This window comes from Alligator mississippiensis, chromosome 5, assembly GCF_030867095.1.
Source record: "Alligator mississippiensis isolate rAllMis1 chromosome 5, rAllMis1, whole genome shotgun sequence".
Taxonomy (NCBI): Eukaryota; Metazoa; Chordata; order Crocodylia; family Alligatoridae; genus Alligator; species Alligator mississippiensis.
In genome coordinates, this window is record NC_081828.1 from 218216682 (window position 1) to 218233247 (window position 16566).

General features: G+C 53.4%; 1 protein-coding gene across 2 annotated transcripts in view; it reads left to right on the forward strand.

The window, feature by feature from the left end:
* LOC102570760 (zinc finger protein 282) overlaps positions 1-16360 on the forward strand; it is a 38565-nt gene extending 22205 nt beyond the window's left edge. Inside the window, exons 10-14 of one of the 2 annotated variants that reach the window (XR_009462796.1) lie at positions 2519-2692; positions 8303-8465; positions 9388-9493; positions 11397-12648; positions 12759-16360. The gene's annotated coding sequence lies outside the window, so the exon portion shown is untranslated. Of the gene's footprint in view, positions 1-2518; positions 2693-8302; positions 8466-9387; positions 9494-11396 lie in introns of both variants that reach the window. The other variant, XR_009462795.1, reaches the window with a different exon arrangement.
* The last annotated feature ends 206 nt before the right edge of the window (positions 16361-16566 follow it).

Consider the following 16566-nt stretch of genomic DNA (forward strand, 5'->3'; position numbering starts at 1 on the left):
TTTAAGCCTTACTAAGATGCATTGGGTGTTGGCTGCAGCTAAAGCTAGGGACTTTAACCAGGCTGTGCCAATGCTTCTGCTGGGATTTAAAACAAGAGGTTTCTGGCTAGAGAGTCTTTCCTTTCTGCTTAGGGTCAGACCGATGCTGCATTTGGGGTCAGGAAGGAATTTTACCCCATGTTCAGATTGGTACAGACTAGGGGGGTTGGGGTTTGCCTTCCTCTGTAGCTGGGGTGTAGCCTCTACCTGGGATCTCTTGAGCGTACGTTAACAATCTTGTATACGAACAGGACGTTGGCTGCCGCGGTTCCCCTGCTTTCCCTCTCCTTTCACACAAATGGGAGGAAATCCCATTTTCATGCCATGTGTGAGAACAGCTTTGTCTCCCCAGCCCACCTGGCTACAGGTGAGTCAAGTGCAAATGTTGGTCTGATCCTTGATGGTGGCAAGGATCCATTCAAGTCTGGGAAGAGCCACAGCTCCACGCAATGCCTCAGTGCTCTCAAGAGACCCCCCCAGAGGACAGGCTGCCTGGACACGGTGGAGAAGAGAAGGGGCTGCCCTCCTGGTTTATCTAACAGACTTCTTACCCTGTGCAAGAGAACTCCTTGGATTAACCCTGGGCACAGATTCCCAAGGGCAGCAGTGGATTCTGCATCCCTTGGGACTACCTCGCTGTGTATCGTGGCGTCCATGCGGCAGGGAGAGATCCATGCACAGAGTGCCAGAAGAGCCTTTACTCCATGTATTACCTCTGCCTGCATGGGTGGATACACATGGCACAAATGCCCTGCGTGGGAGAAGAGCTGCATCTCCTCAGCTCAGCCACAGTGCAGAAAAGCCACGTAATCCAGCCATATAAGCATTGGGCAAGGGATGGTTTTGGAGCCGTACCCTGCCTTCCTGCAGGGCTTGGACCAGACAACCTCAAGGTGCCTGGTCAGAATTGGGGAGTGTCACGCAGAGGGTGTCGTCCTCAAGCATGTTCCCTGCATGTGTGTGCAAACACTCAGCATGCAACACGTGTGTGGGGAAGGTTTATCTAACACGCTTCTTACCCTGTGCAAGAGAGCTCCTTGGATTAACCCTGGGCACAGATTCCCAAGGGCAGCAGTGGATTCTTCATCCCTTGAAGCCTTGACCTCCATGGGCTTCACAGAGAGACGACAGGCCAGAATGACCTGTTATACACAGTGGTCACACAGTCCCTGTGGCCTGTCCCTTGATGGACCTAACTTCCTTAGGAACATACCCAATAGGGAGAGGACCTGTCGATAGAAGGCCAAAGTGTTTCGCTACTGATGTCCAAATTGCAGCTCATGGGTCCCATGCCAGGACCACCTCTGTTCTAGTGGATGGTTTCCCGTTTGCACTGGGAATTACCTGATGTTTCCAGTGCAGATCCTGGGAAAGCCATAGCATTGATTGCTGGCTGTTCTGACTATCCCTGGCCAATTTCTAGTCACTACAAACACCTAATCCCCCATCCTTTAGCTGCCTTCCAACTCCTGAAGTGAAGATATATGTGGAAACTCCTCAGTGCAGCCGCAGTGCAGAAGAGCCATACAAACGAGCCATAGGAGCCTTGGATAGGGGCTGTTTGGGAGAAGACTCCTGCATTTCTACAGGGACTACAGAAGGATCTGACACTCTTGAGCAAATGGGCAACTAAATGGCAGATTGTAGTGTGGAGACTGACTAGTCACTAACCCAGTTGTATTCACAGGGTTTCCACTCCGCTATCTGCTGATTTGTATTACCCACCATGCCTTGGTGTTAGTATTGCAAACAGAAGGGATGTCCACCTTGTTAGTGGGTTCCCGCACTGCTAGCTCTCATGATGGGCTTTTTCTAGGGCTCCTCCTCCCCTACACCCTGGACCATCACTCACCCCATTGATGTATTTAATGATCACTGGCCAACTATGGAGAATTGTCCATGTGATTTTCTTCTCACCCAATCCCTGGGTTTCTTTACAGGATCAGTCTCTGGTCAAGTCCAGGTCAACTGAACCATCAGTGAAAATTCAACGTAAATTAATAAGTAGTGTCTGATTCTGTATTAGATGAGCTTCCTACTCTCAAGGTAGTGCCAGTTGAAATTGAGTCCTTTATTATCCTGGATTACTCTCTTCTTGCTTAATTTCCTGGCCTTTGGCCTATCCAGCTGCTCAGGTTACTCCTGATGCAGGCCACACCTGAATGTCCTTTTTTGTCTAAATCCCCTTGGTTAATTAACAGAACTCGTGCAGCACAGTCTGCCGTCAATCCTGCTACAGACTTTGTGTCCCTTTATTCACTCAGATTTGGAGCCCTCCTCAACACAGTCCTGGCTCCAGGCAGGTAAGTCCCTTCTTTTTAGGATTCTAACCCACCGTTTGCTGTCCTCAAACAGGCCTCTGAACCGTGATAAACAGACTTTCTGGCCTTAATTAGCCCCAATCTTTGACTGCTTTACCCACAGACTGAAGTACCCTGTTTTTGCCACCTCACTCTCTCACTCCTGCTTTTCCATCTAGACTTCATTGGCCACCTGTCGTGGAGGACCCACATCCCTTGCCCTCTTTGGGCTTCTGGATGTAATCCCTACCAGCTTGCCCTGAACTGGGACAGCAACGATCTCAGGAAACTTCTTGCATCACTTCTATTGTTTGGGATCCACCGTCTTCCTACACAGATGCAATTCAATATAGGTAGGTGTCAAGTGATGCTTGTGAATGGTTGTGGACTCTCTATCCTTGGAGGTGTTCAAGACCCGGGCAGACAAAGCCTTGGCTGGGATGATGTAGGTGGGGCTGGTCCTGCTTGGAGCAGGAGTTGGACTAGATGTGACCTCCTGAGGTCCTTTCCACCCTCATTTTCTATGAGTCTAAAAATGAACCAAACTATACATGTACTATGATGGTATGACTACACTATCACTATAGTAGCTGTTACCACACGGGAAAGAGATCTGGGAGTCACTGTGGGATCTGGGGTCAGGAAGGAATTTGACCCCAGGGTCAGACTGGTCTGGACTGCAGGGTTTTTGCCTTCCTCTGTAGTGGGGTGTGTGGTGTCTCCCTGGGATCCCTTGAGCATATATTAACAACCTTTCATAGAAGCAGGACGTTGGCTGCCGTGGTTCCCCTGTGGCAGATTTGGGTGTGATGTCTGGTGTTGTGGCAGAATTGACAGTAGTTTAACAAAGAAGTGATATGAGGGATTTGTATAGGATGGTTTGGATAGGGCTGATCCTGCCTCAGGCTCGATGTGACGTCTGGAGGCCCCTTCCAGTCCTACTTCTCTCTGATTCTCTCAAAACATCCGCTCAGTGCTCAGTGGCCATCCAAAAGGCAGCCTAATGTTAGGGATGATTAAGAAGGGAATTGTAAGCACAATGTAAAGTATCATCTGCCCTTTTATAAATCCACGGTGCATCCATGCCTTGAATCCTGTGCCCAGTTCTAGTCCCCACTGCTCACAAAGGATAGAGAAGAGCTAGAAAAGATCCAGAGAAGGGCAACAAGGATGATTAATGATAGGCCTGGCCTGGTCAGTTTAGAGAATAGACACTTGAGGTGGGGGCAGGAGAAGGGTTTACAAAATACCAAATGGTGACGAGAAAGTTAATAGGGATTTATTATTGACTCTCCCAATACAAGAATGAGGGACCACAGAATGAAACCAGTAAGTTGTAAGTTTAAAACGAACACAAGGAAGTTCTTTTCCACCCTATATGTTACTAAAGTGTGGAAGTCGTGGCCACCAGACATGGTGGAAGCTGAGAGCGTAGCCAGATTCACAGAAGGACTGGACCTGTTCTTGGAGAAAAGTGGCATCAGTCACTACTGGGCACAGGGGTTAGGGGCACGGCCTCTGAATCAGGACTTCCTAGACTTTAAAAGCTGGGGGCGGCAAGCAGTAGAAACCCCCCTGGTCATCCCTCGTTCATGCTCCCTTCCAGCATCCGCTCTCTGCCCCTGTGTGACACAGGAGACCAGGCAAGTTGGACCTATGGTCTGAGCCAGTAAATGGCGTTTCTTGTGTTCTTATGAAAGCTCCCAAATATTCTTTCTTTGATTGTTGGCCCAAAAATGCTTCTTGCTTTCAGATAAATCCACAGGGTCACAGAAAAGAGAACACCTCTGAACCTTTTAATTCCATCTATTCCACTGTTTGGAAACGAATCCATCCCTGAAGCTCTGGGGCGTGGAACGGGAGATTGGAAATGAGCTATTTGGGTAAATGGGGTCATCTCTGGGCTTCTCTCTATGTAGATCTAGAGGTAACTAGTTATATGTCCCCATGTTAGCATGTAATATTTCTCTGGCTCTTCGGTTAAGACAGCATATTGCACAGAGCAGGGATTTTGGTACAGAGAGACATATTCTTTCCCTAGTCTCTTTCCTAATAAAAAGCAGAGGATGCGTTCTTTCTTGATGAAGACTCATTCTTCTGCTTGTCAGGATTCAGCTGCTTTTCCAAACCAGGGGACGTTCCCGGGCAGTCATGGCCAAGGCTGCTGGCTTGCCTTTGGTTCATGGAAGTTGCTGAATCGAGGGTGGCAGGGCCCTCAGGAGGCTATATCTAGCGCAACTCCCTGCTCAAGGAAGGATTGTTTCTGTCTGAACCATCTCTGACGGATCTAGCTCAGCGGCTGCATCGTCAGAGCACCTGACAAGAAGTCAGAACGTGGCATTGATGTCTGCAACAGTGGTGCTCAACCTCCTGCGGGAGGAGCTGTCACCTGGACTGCAGATGGGGCTGGAAATCTGGCAGTGAGTGAGCGGTGGCAATTACTGCTGCCACTGCAGCCCCACCACCAAATTTCCAAGCCCTGCGGCTAGATGACACGGTGCCATGTGCTGGATTGCCACCCCAGGTGGCTGGCCCAATCTAGTGTGTGTGGGGTCAAAGTGGCAGCCCCTATCTGGCATATGCGGGGCTGGGACCGGGGCAGCAGGACCAGGGCTGTGGCAGGGGGCCCGATCCGGAGTGCACAGGCCTAGGGGTAGGTGACAGCCTGATCCAGCAAGCGTTGGGCCAGGGCAGCGGGCCCGATCTGGCACATGGGGCTGGAGTCCGATCCCATGCACTGGACCCAGCCCACGGACTGACCCCTCCACTGCTCATCCGCCCTGCATCCCAGAAAGGCTGGGCAACACTGGGCTACAGACTTAGCTCACTAGCAGAGGAAAAGGTCACAAAGGAATAGCGCCAGGGTGCTAAGAGACATGGTCTGCTCCAAACCCCGGGAAGAGATGGCACGGCTATCACCTATGTGAGTATCCAGGACCGCACAGGTGTAGGCTAAACTAAGAGTCAGCCTTTGTGGGTAGAAAAGACTGGCGAGGGTTGCACATGGGATAGGGACAACAAGAGACCTGTATTGCACACAGTGTTCTCGCTTTCCTTTCTCCGGGAAAGTACAAGATGTCTAACACTATACGTGTAATATGTGTTTGATAGAAAATACTCAGGGTATATACTTTGTATATACTGTGTTAAAATGAGATGACGAGCAATATGATATCAATTCCGATGTGTTTTATTATGTTATATTGAAATCTTATGTTGTATTATCTTTTGTGAGGCCTCTGTTGGGGGTCGTTTTGAGCCTTTTATTTATGGTTTGTTTTTCTAATAAAATGTTTAAAAGTTAAAAAAAAAAAAAAAAAAAAAAAGAATATCCAGGACCAAGTCACCCAGAGGTCTCATTTTCCTTCCTCCTACCAATCCTTTGCTTTCGTGGATGTTCCCGTCTTTGCTTGCTCTTCCCTTCATTCCTCCTGCTCCTTCTCTCTCTCACTCTTTCTTTGCCCTCATCTGGTTTTCCTGCTCTTCTCTCTGCTCGCTCTGATTTTGCCTGTGGAAAGCGCCGAGCCAGAGAGGAAAGTTTCACACTTTGTTCTGAAACCCGAGAGACTGATGATTGTTCAACCCGTCCAGGAACAAGTCCCAATCCTGTGCATCCGTTGTCAAGAAATGCCAGCCTCCCGCTCTCATGAATTTTGCCTTCCAGCTGTGGTTTTCTCACAGAGCGCGGAGGACGTAGCTGCCCAGGCAAGCCGAGGTGACACAGTCAGGCCACGACGCTGTCAGCTGAACTCAGGTTGAGGTGATCTGGACTCCCTGTAATAATAGGAGGTTTTAGCTGTAATCAGGCAGAAATAAGCCATGAGTACAGCAGGCCAAAGAGAACTCCCTCTTCTATATGAGAATGACTCCAAACTTTAATTAGTCTGTCATCATCAACCTGTGCAAAGCCAGGGTGCAAAATGGTGCACTTTATGTCAGCAGCAGGCAGGTCGCAATGCCCCCAAATGTTCTGGATGACAAGAGGTCTCCTCACATGCGGTCTAGATTTCATAGACATTAGGGCTGGAAGGGAGCTCGTAAGGTCATCAGGACCAGCCCCCTGCCCCAAGGGGCAGGAAGTCAGCTGGGGTTAAAGGATCCCAGCAAGATAAGCATCCAAATGTGTCTTAAAAGTGCCCAGAGCAGGTGCTTGCACCTCCTCTGGGGAGTCTGTTCCAGACCTTGGGGGCTCAGACAGTAAAGAAGTTTTTCCTTACGTCCAACCTAAAATGGTCTTGGAGGAGTTTGTGACCATTCGACCTTGTCATCCCCTGGGGCGCTCTGGTGAACAGGCGTTCCCCCAGATCCCGATGCACACCCCTTATATACTTATAGGCTGCCACTAAGTCATGCCTGAGCCTGCACTTCTCCAGGCTGAAGAGTCCCATGGCTCTCAGCTTCTCATCATAAGAGTTCGGGGTCGGACTCGATGATCTATTGAGGTCCCTTCCGACCCTAACATCTAATATCTATGAATCATAAGGCCTAGTCTCCTGCCTTCTGATCATGTGCGTGGCTCTCCTTTGCACTCTGTCAAGCTTCATCATGTCCTTCCTGAATAGTGGAGCCCAGAACTGGACGTAGTACTCCAGCTGTGGCCTCACCAAGGCCGAGCACAGCGGGAGGATGACATCCTGGGTCTTGCTTGAGATGCATCAGTAGATGCAAGCCAGAGTTTTGTTCACTTTGCCAGGTGCGGCATCGCATTGGTGGCTCTTGTTCATTTTGTGGTCAGCCTTGACCCCCAAGTCTCTTTCGGTTGTTGTGCTAGCGAGTGTAGCATTGCTGAGCCTATAAGCGTGATGTGGGTTTTTATTCCCGAGGTGGAGCACTTTGCATTTCTCTATATTGAATGCCATCAGGTTTTCATCTGCCCACCTTGCAAGCCTGTTGAGGTCAGCCTGGATCACCAGCCCTTCCTCAAGTGTGGACACTCTTCCCTGAAGTTTGGTGTCATCACTGAACTTGGCCAGTTTGCTTCTGACACCGGTGTCCAGGTCGTTTATGAAGACATTAAAGAGTACAGGTCCGTGAACGGAGCATTGGGGGATGCCACTGGTCACCGAGTGCCACGTTGATTCGGTTCCATCGACTACCGCTCTCTGGGTCCGACCTCGGGGCCAGTTCCCCAGCCATCGGACTTTGGAGTAGTCGAGGCTGCAGTTGCCCAATTTTTCCATGAGGACATCATGGGACACCAGGTCAAAGGCTTTTGTAAAGTCCAAATAAATGGTAATAACTTCTTTCTTTTTGTCCAGGTGATACATCACCTGGTCATAGAAGGAACTGAGTCTAGTTCAGGACTTAATTAGAAAGTGTATAACCATGTCTAATGTGACTCCTTCTTGCTGTGATTTAAGCCTGCCATCAGGCCGGGGGTTGGACTAGATGACCTCTGGAGGTCCCTTCCAGCCCTGCTTTATGACTCCATGACCTGTCCTCAGTGGATATGGGGACCAGTTTGATAACCATCCCCTTGGCAGTAACCTTTCCCCTATTTGAAGATTGTTATCATGTCTCCCTTCAGTCTTCTCTTCCCTAAACTAACCCAGTTCTTCCAGCCTCTCCTGTAAGTTGTGTTTTCCAGGCCGTGGACCACTCTTGCACTCTTCTGGGATCTCTCTTGTCTCTGTCTCCAAGTGCTGTGCCCACAACTGGGTACAGGACTGCCACGTGTATGAGAGCCTCGTGGTTCTGAGTACAAGCCACCATGATAAGTGTATAGGTCTCCCTTGTTGGGACTCTGGCACTTTCTTCTGAAGCCATGCTTGAATAACTGGGTGGACTGGCTTCCTGTGGCCAGGGATTCTCCAGCTGGCTTGCAAGTGGTTGCAGCCCCCCTGCCCTACCCATGCTGCTAAATGGAGCAAGGCATCCTGCCTAGATTTTGGACAGAAAGGCATGAGAATCACTGGGTTGGGGCAATTTCTGGAGTCCTATAAAGTTCACTTTTTTGGTTCCAGCATTCTGCAAATGCTTCTGAAGGCTCAACTCTTCTACTCCTGGAAGGAAAGTACTCCTGGAAGGAAAGGAGGCTTCCCCGTGGCTCCAGGGGAACAAGGACTGGGCCGTGTGCCATGGATCAGAGGCAGAATCACTCAAGAGGATTATCTGACTCCCCTGAAGGTAGGCAGGGGTGGGTTGGGTGGCTGCTTCATAACCGTTCAGCAGAGCGGGGGACCACTAAGCTGATTCAAACCCAGGGCATACCTCTGGCATCGCTCCGACCCCCAGCTGGGAAAGGATGGGGATCAAATGGGTGAAAAGTGGATCTCATGGTGGGGAGCTTCTCCAGGCTGTCTGCATTTGGCGTGGCTCCCAGCTCTGCAGGGCTTCTGGAGAGCTGTGCCTATGCCGGACGCACCGGGGGTGTGCGATGGGACTGGGGGGAGTAGTGCGTGTGGAAACAAATCAGCACCCTAGGGTGCTAGGGGCTGGGTGCTGAGTGTGCTGCAGCTGTGCCCTTCCAGAGCAGCCTCTCTCCTGCCTGGCACCCTAGTACCCCTGGGTGCAAGCACTCCTGGCAGCACCTGCTCAGCCCGGACAGGTGGCATTTGTCCCTCCATGTGGGGCAGGTGGGCACGGGACCTGGGCAGTGATCAGCTCCTGCTGTTTTAGCTGGGGCTCCCTTCCGTTTCCTTTGGGGTAATCCTGTGTCTTGGGGTACGGGTGCAGCTGTGAATGAGGGGGAAGGGACTGAGCCAAAGGCTCCATCCACTTTAAGTGCCTGCTTCAGGCTCTTGCAGGCACGAGGTCCCTGAGCGGAGGACCTTGCCCTAAAGGGTATTCCCTCCAGCATTTGTGCCCCTTTGGGGAAGACCCCAGGGCCTACTGCCAGGGGAGGGTGCCCACTTCTGCTCCTAGCATGCTGTGACCTTGGAGGATCCCTGCAGGCACGTTGTCCTACAGAGGCCCCCTTCCAGGGAGGGCAACGAGCAGGCACACCTAAGCCTTTTCCTCCCTCAGGTGTGTCTGGGCTCTGCTCCCCTCCTCTCCCACTCTCAGTCCTATTTAATACACCCAGAAACAGAGTGCTGTCTTTTTGCAGACAGAGGAGAAGAGGTGCCTGCCAGTGGAGAGGGAGGACCCCCGGGCAGCAGCGTTTTCTGGAGGGGAAGCCCACCGCCTGAGAGGAGCCCAGAGTGCCCGTGCAGGTAGGAAGCTGAGATGGCCCCGCTGTGCGGGTACAGGACAGTCCCCTGGCTGCCAGACCTCAGTGCCTGCTGCAGCTTGTCCTCCCTCCAGCCCCAAGTAGAGCTTTCTCCTGAGCTCTGCTCAGGCTTCAGATCCAGGTACTTCAGCTCCACCCTCAGCAGCTAAAATCAGAGCTGAGACACCAACACAGCTGGTTTTGGGGGGGAACCTCAGGATTTGGAAGGTGTCAGAGGTTTGTGGGGGGGTCTATGCACCATGCAGAGGTTGATGATGGGCTGTCAGAGAGGAGGGATGGTCTGCACCCTTTCTCTCTCCCTTGCACATTCAGGCACTGTTCCTGGAAAGCTGTTCTGTCCACAGCCCAGCAAGATACGGGGTCTGAGCCTGACCCCTGCAAGCAAGGTCATGGGGTCCTTCATCCCAGGCCCTAGCATGCAGAGGCAGTAGGGCCTGGGTGATGTCCAAGGCAGCAGCCATATTTTCCACAGCTCCGATCAAGAAGTGCTGATTGGAGTCCCAGGCTGCATGCATGGGCGAGGGTGGTGGGGGAAGCAAGCAGAACTGGCCGTGCTGGAGACAGCCAGGGTCTCCTTCCTGTGTGCAGACAGAGATCACATCTGGAGGGCTTCAGATGCCTCAGAAGGGATGTCCGTGCCCTCTGAAGTGCTCCTGAATGGGGTCCAAAACGAACCCCGGAGAAAAGAGCTCCTTTCTGGAAGCAACAAAATGATTTCTGTTCCTTGTGCATATTCTGCAGAGCATGCAGGAGGGCTCAGTCCTCCAGCTTCCTACAGTGCTCTGCTCTCCCCCTTTCCCTGCCCTGCAACAGAGGGAGCGGGGAGAATGGGGCTGACTGCCAGCGAGCGCTCTCCTGCATGCTCTCCCTCCCTTTACTGAGTGTGTAAGGCTCTTGTGCCCGCACAGCAGCTGTCCGTGCCACTTGTGGCCCCCGGGCTGCAGGCGGGATACCTCTGCTTTCGAGTACTCAGGAGCATGGGGCAGTCACACTTCCCTGCCCTGGTTCCCAAGGTGAAGCCGCTGGGTATGAATGGCACCTGTGCTGGGTTCCCCCACCTTCTTGCACAGGTGCTTGCTGCATGCATGGCCAGGACACAATGGCCAGCAGGTCCCCCCAGCCCCGGGCTTGCCCGTCCTGCTGCTCATGGGTGTAGGGCAGAGTGACTTTTCCTGGCACTGGCAAAGCCTTGTGTAGGCAAGACAGCACACTCTCTGCAGGTCCTGTGGGTGTCCTGCTCGCCCGGGGTTTCAAGGCCTTGTCTTTAGTCCTGCCTGCAAAATATATTGGTGACACAGGGTGATCAGTCCATCCCAGCCCTATCGGAGTACCCTGGCAGGGTCTGGAGAGGGGACCCTGGTGTACAGGTCACCTAGCAGAACCCATCTCAAGAGACCTCCTTAATCCTCCCTGCTCTAGCGTGGTCTCCTTCACCTGCTACCGCCAGCCTGTGGTCATGGTCAGGGGGACCCCTCACCCCATATACAGCTGATGTCCCTCCCCCGTCCTTTCACTGCCCAACAGAGACAATGGCATTTTGTTTTACTCCCATGTTAAAAACGTGGCTGCATTTGAACCCAAGCCCTTTGAGCTGCCCTGCAAAGGCAACGCCAGCAAGGCCCTGCGGGTTCTCAAGCGCTCTTGTCCCCGTTCCCAGCAGGCAGACGTAGGATGGCCTCTGCTTTCCAGGCCCGCATGTTGCAGGTTGCACAATGCCAGCCCCAGCCCTGGCTGGGGGCTGTTTTCTGCCCATCATCTGCATCCAGGCTGCCAGGGTCACTGCCAAAGCAGCCTCACATCTGCATCCTGCTGGAAAGCCAGCTGCTAGGGAGAGGAGCTGCTGTCCTTATGCCCTCCCACCCTTCAAATACCCTCTCTTCCTGCAGGTCTCGCCCTCTCCCTCATCTGGAGGAGGGCAAAGGGCCCTTCACGTGCCAGGGCTGTGGCAAGGGCTTCCAGCATCAAGTCACGCTCAAGATCCACCAGCGCACGCACACAGGGGAGAGGCCCTACTCGTGCGGTCAGTGCGGGGAGCACTTCTGCTACCAGCAGCATCACAAGGTGCACGTGCAGGTGCACCAGGGCTGGATGGTCTATGCCTGCAGCAAGGGCTTCACCATGGAGGGCGACCTCACGCGCCACTGGCGCACACGCACCGGTGAACGCCACTACCCCTGCCCCGACTGCGGCAAGCGCTTCATCTCCAGCTCCAAGGTGTGGGAACACCAGCACAGCCGCACTGGCAAGCGCCTCTACCCCTGTGCCATCTGCAGCAAGGCCTTCATGCACCAAAAGCCCCTCACTGTGCACCAGCACAAGCATCATGCCCCTGAGCTGGTGCAAGAGCCTGTGTGGGCCCAGCCCTGCTCCACCAGCCCAACACGGAGGCCAGTGCAGCCCCGAGCTGCCAGTGCGGGACTGGCCACAAGACTCAGAAGCCCCCAGGGAGGCAGCACTGGAAAGCAGCCACATCCATGTGCTCAGCGCAGCTCGGGCATCACGACCATGGTTAGGAGAACCAGCCAGAGCTGAGCCGAAGCCTCCTGACCCCCGGGAACGGGCTTCAAGTCCAAAAGGGTTTGTTATAAAGAGGCAGTAGCTGACTGTTCCCTGTGGCCTCTGGGGACAGGGCGAGAAGTTGGGGGCTGAAACTGAGGGATGGGCCCCGGGGCCCGGTCCTGGCATGTGGGACTTCATCCAGCCCAGTCCCGCTCCTCTGGCCTGTGCAGCCAAAAGGTTGAGCACCAATGAATTAGACAAACTGGTTTCTCGTCAGGGATGACCCTAAGCAGAGCAGGGGGTTGGACTAGATGTGACCTCCAGCCCTGTCTTTGGGATCATAGGAAAGCTGGGCTAGAAGGGACCTCGCAAGGTCACATCTAGTCCAGCGCCCTACTCAAGGCAGGAGCATCCCTGACTGAACCAGCCCAGCCAAGGGCCTGTCCAACCTGCTCCTGAAAACTCCCACAACTTCTCCAGGTGCCTGTTCCAAATTGCGACCACCCTCCGAGTCAGAGCACTCCTCCTCATCTCCACCCTGAATTTCTCCTGCTGCAGCGTGAGACCATTGCTCCCAGTCCTGTCCCCTACAGCCACAGAGAACAGCCCGTCTCCATCCTCTCCATTATCGCCCTTCAGGTATTTGAAGATTGTCCCTCAATCTTTTCCCCAGACTAAATAACCCCTGCTCTTCCAGCCTGTCCTCACCAGTCTGGCCTCCCAGACCCCTTCTCATTTTTGTTGTTCAGTGCTGGACTCTCCGATCTGTTCACTTCCTGAAGCGTGGGGCTCGACACCAGACACGGGACCCCAGGGAGGCCTCCCCAGTGCTGAAGAGAGCAGAAGAATCACATCCTTTGGTGTATACAAGTGAGTCTTTGTAGGAACCACACCACCAATCTGTATTTCATCTGCATCTTAAGAGTCTATCTTCATTGGCACAGGCCCTCCAGGAGCTGCAGCCTGAAGGGAACGCTGTGCACTACAAGACATGCAGTGATGCCGTGTGATTTGCAAGCACCGGGGCTGGTCCATGCTGTGGGGACGCTTGGGAACCTGAATCCTGTGCCCAGGTCGGGTCCCCGCACCTCCAAAAGGATAGAGAAGTACCCGAGAAGGGCAGCAAGGACGATGAGCGCTATGGAGGGGCTTCCATGTGAGGAGACACTAATGAGGCCAGGCCTGGCCAACTTAGACAAGAGACACTTGAAGGGGACAGGAGAAGGGTTTGCAAGACATTAAAGGGTGAAAAGAAAGTCACTAGGGGTTTATGATTGACTCTCTCTTCCCAGACAAAATTGAGGGGGGCACAGCATGAAATGAGCAGGCCGGCAGTTTAAAACTAGCAGAAAAAAGTTCTTTGTCACCCAGCATGGCCCTAAAGTGTGGAGCTTGTTGCCACCGGATGCGTTGGAAGCAGAGAGTTCAGCCAGATTCACCAAGGGATGACAAGTGCTTGGAGGAAAGGGGCATCGGGAGCTATTAGGCACAGGCGTGAGGGGCATCAGACCTGTCTGGACCTTTAACGCTGGGGGCTGCAAGCGGGAGAGGGACAGGGGAGAAACCCTGGGCAAACCCAGCCACTGTCCCCTTCAGCCTCCTCTCTCTGCCGTGTGACACAGGAGCCCGGGCAAGATGGACCTAGGGTCTGACCCAGCGCATGGCAGGTCTGACGTTTTCCTGCCCCGTGACTCCAGTCCCTTTGGGTCAGGGTCTCAGTGCTGCAGCATGAGCAGGCTCCAAGCCTGGTTTGCCTGGCAGGCTTCTGGCATCATTGCAGGAGGGTCAGGAAGGGTGAAGAGAGGATCACTGTGTGGCCTGGAGCAAGGGCACTGGTGCTAGGTGGTGGCACTAAGGATTCCTGGTGGCAATGGCCGTGGGGGTGCTGAGGGGGATGCTGGAAGCACTAGGGTCTGGCACGGGGTTCAGTGTGTAGATGGCCATTCATCCTTGGGAGCCGGGGCCGGGGCACATCTGATCCCACGCTTGTTCTACAAGGCTGGCTAGCGTGGCTGCGGAGCTCCCCTGCTCTCACACCAGGGCAGGAAGGGGGGGTCCAAGGCAAGAGGGAGTTTACCTCTTTCTTCCTCCCCCTAGGCTTCCCCAGCAGGGTTGGTACTATATTTTCTCACATGCAACATGCCCTGGAATAAGAGACGCACGTTGGGGCAAGTGGAGGGTGCACAAGGTGAGGACACAGAAATGGAGGAGCTGTGGTAGGGGCCACAGGCACAGGGGTGTCCCCAGCACTGCTATCTCTTGGGTCTTCTGTCTACCCCAGGGAGCAAGAATGATGATTCCTTGTCAAATCCAAGAAAATGAGGGTTGGAGGGACCTCCGGAGGTCACATCTAGTCCAACCCCCTGCTCCAAGCAGGATCATCCCCAACTACATCATCCCTGCCAAGGCTTTGTCTACCTGGGGCTTAAACACCTCCAAGGATGGAGAGTCCACCACCTCTCTGGGTAACTTCCAGTATTTCACCACCCTCCTAGTGAGAAAGTTTTTCCTAATGTCCAACCTCAACTTCTCTTGTTGCAGCGTGAGCCCATTGCTCCTTGTCCTGTCATCTGCCCCCACTGAGAACAGCCCAGCTCCATCCTCTGTGCAGCCCCCCTGCAGGGAGGTGAAGGCTGCTATTCAATCCCCCTCGGTCTTCCCTTCTCAAGACTAAATAAACCCAGCTCCCTCAGCCTCTCCTCACCAGTCCTGTGCTCCAGCTCTGAATCATTCCTGTTCCCCTCTGCTGGACTCTCTCCCACTTCTCCACCTCCTTTCTGTAATGGGGCCCACAGCTGGACACAGGACTCCAGATGTGGCCTCCCCAGTGCTGAATAGAGGGGAAGAATCACTGCCCTCCATCTGCCGGCAACGCTCCTGCCAATGCAGCCCAGGATGCCGGTCGCATTCTTGGCACCAAGGGCACACTGCTGGGCGCCCTCCCCACAAACAAAAGAACATAACGCAGGATGTTAAAGCTACCTGCAAGTGGGTAATAAAGCCAGATCCCTGCCCCTGTGTGAGCCTCGACGACACCAACAAATGATGCCTGGCCAAGAAGCTGTCACCCCTCGGACAGCTTTGGGATCTGTCACTAATTGAGACAACGCTGAGAGGTCTCAGGTATGTCATTGGTGTTAACTTGAGCATTTCATCTCACAAAATGAGTCCAGATCCTCAGCTTACAATTTCTGGCACCCTCTGAGCGTGGGATGGGGGACAGGCATTACAAGCAGCTCGTTAAATTCAGGAGAGGCAAAGACAATCTTGTCACAACCTGCAATGATGATCTTTCTCCCTGGGGACCCTAGGTAGGGAGCCAATGCAGGAGGTGCAGCAGGTTGCTTCTGCAGTGGGCAAAATGGCTGGACGGGATCAGGTATCCCCCTGTTCAATGCCGTCTTTTACAGAGCTCGTGCACCAAACAGCCTGTTGCTGTGAACGGAGCGGGGATCCACCGCCGGGATATTTGCTGGCTCAGAAAGCATGTTCTGAGCGTCTTTCCACCCGTGCATGACCTGAAAGCATCATTTCTTTCTCTCTCTCTGCTCTTCGTCAGGGTTCAGCTCCCAGAGCTGCTCTGGCGGCCTGGGTTTCAGGCATGCCAGTCACCAAGTACGCGTCCCAGGCCCAGGCGGGGTGCGTGCCTATCTGAGCCGGGTGAGTTAATGCCAGCTGGGGGATGCATGGCTGCAGCAGAAGCATCTTTGCTCTTCCTCTGCTCGCCCCTTCGCTCCCATGTGCAGCTGCCAGCAGAGCAGATCCCTGCCCCTCCATTTGCGTCCAGCCTTTAGTGAAGCTCCTACACCGCCACGATCCAGACTCACGAGCAACTCAAGTGGCTTGTGCTTTGGGTGGTGGCTCCTTTCATTTCACCAGTCACAACCACCAACGGGGCGCTTGATTGTTCTTTGCCTCTGACATCCAGGAAAAGTGGATCCAGCACTAGGACGGAGTCGACATCATCAATACATTTCTTATCACGGGCCCCACATCTAAACCCCTGGCTTTACTTCACCGAGGCGGAGCTGGACACCGTTGACCAGGGGCTGTACTGCACAAGGTAGATGTCACTACCTCCTCATAACTGGGATTTGATTAAAGACCCCAAGTGCGAGCTTGGTGAAGTCCCAACTATAGCTCACATCACAGGGTTGGTTTTAATCATTTTAATGGCTGCAATGCAGACCTGCACAAGGTTACTGATCATGCTTTGCAATGGATCTCACATCTAAAACTCACTCCAGCCGTACCCCTCAGTGCCGGTGTGTATTGGTTTATGGGTTGTTCTGTCATGTGGTTGCTGTACAGTAGTCCATACAAATAAATAAAATCATTGTTTCCTCATCTCGCTCGAATGCAAGGAGGCTGTTGCATGCCGTGCTTGTGATGGGGGCTCTTCCGGGCAGCAGTGTGAGCAGGCTAGCTGAAATAATGACCACTTTTCGAGGCAACACGGGTAGGTTGTGCCACCCTCTTGCGGTCTGCTTCATGTCTTGTGCTCACGGTCCCAGACTGTACCATCCACTTGTCCAGACAGAGCGGGAGCTACCGGCA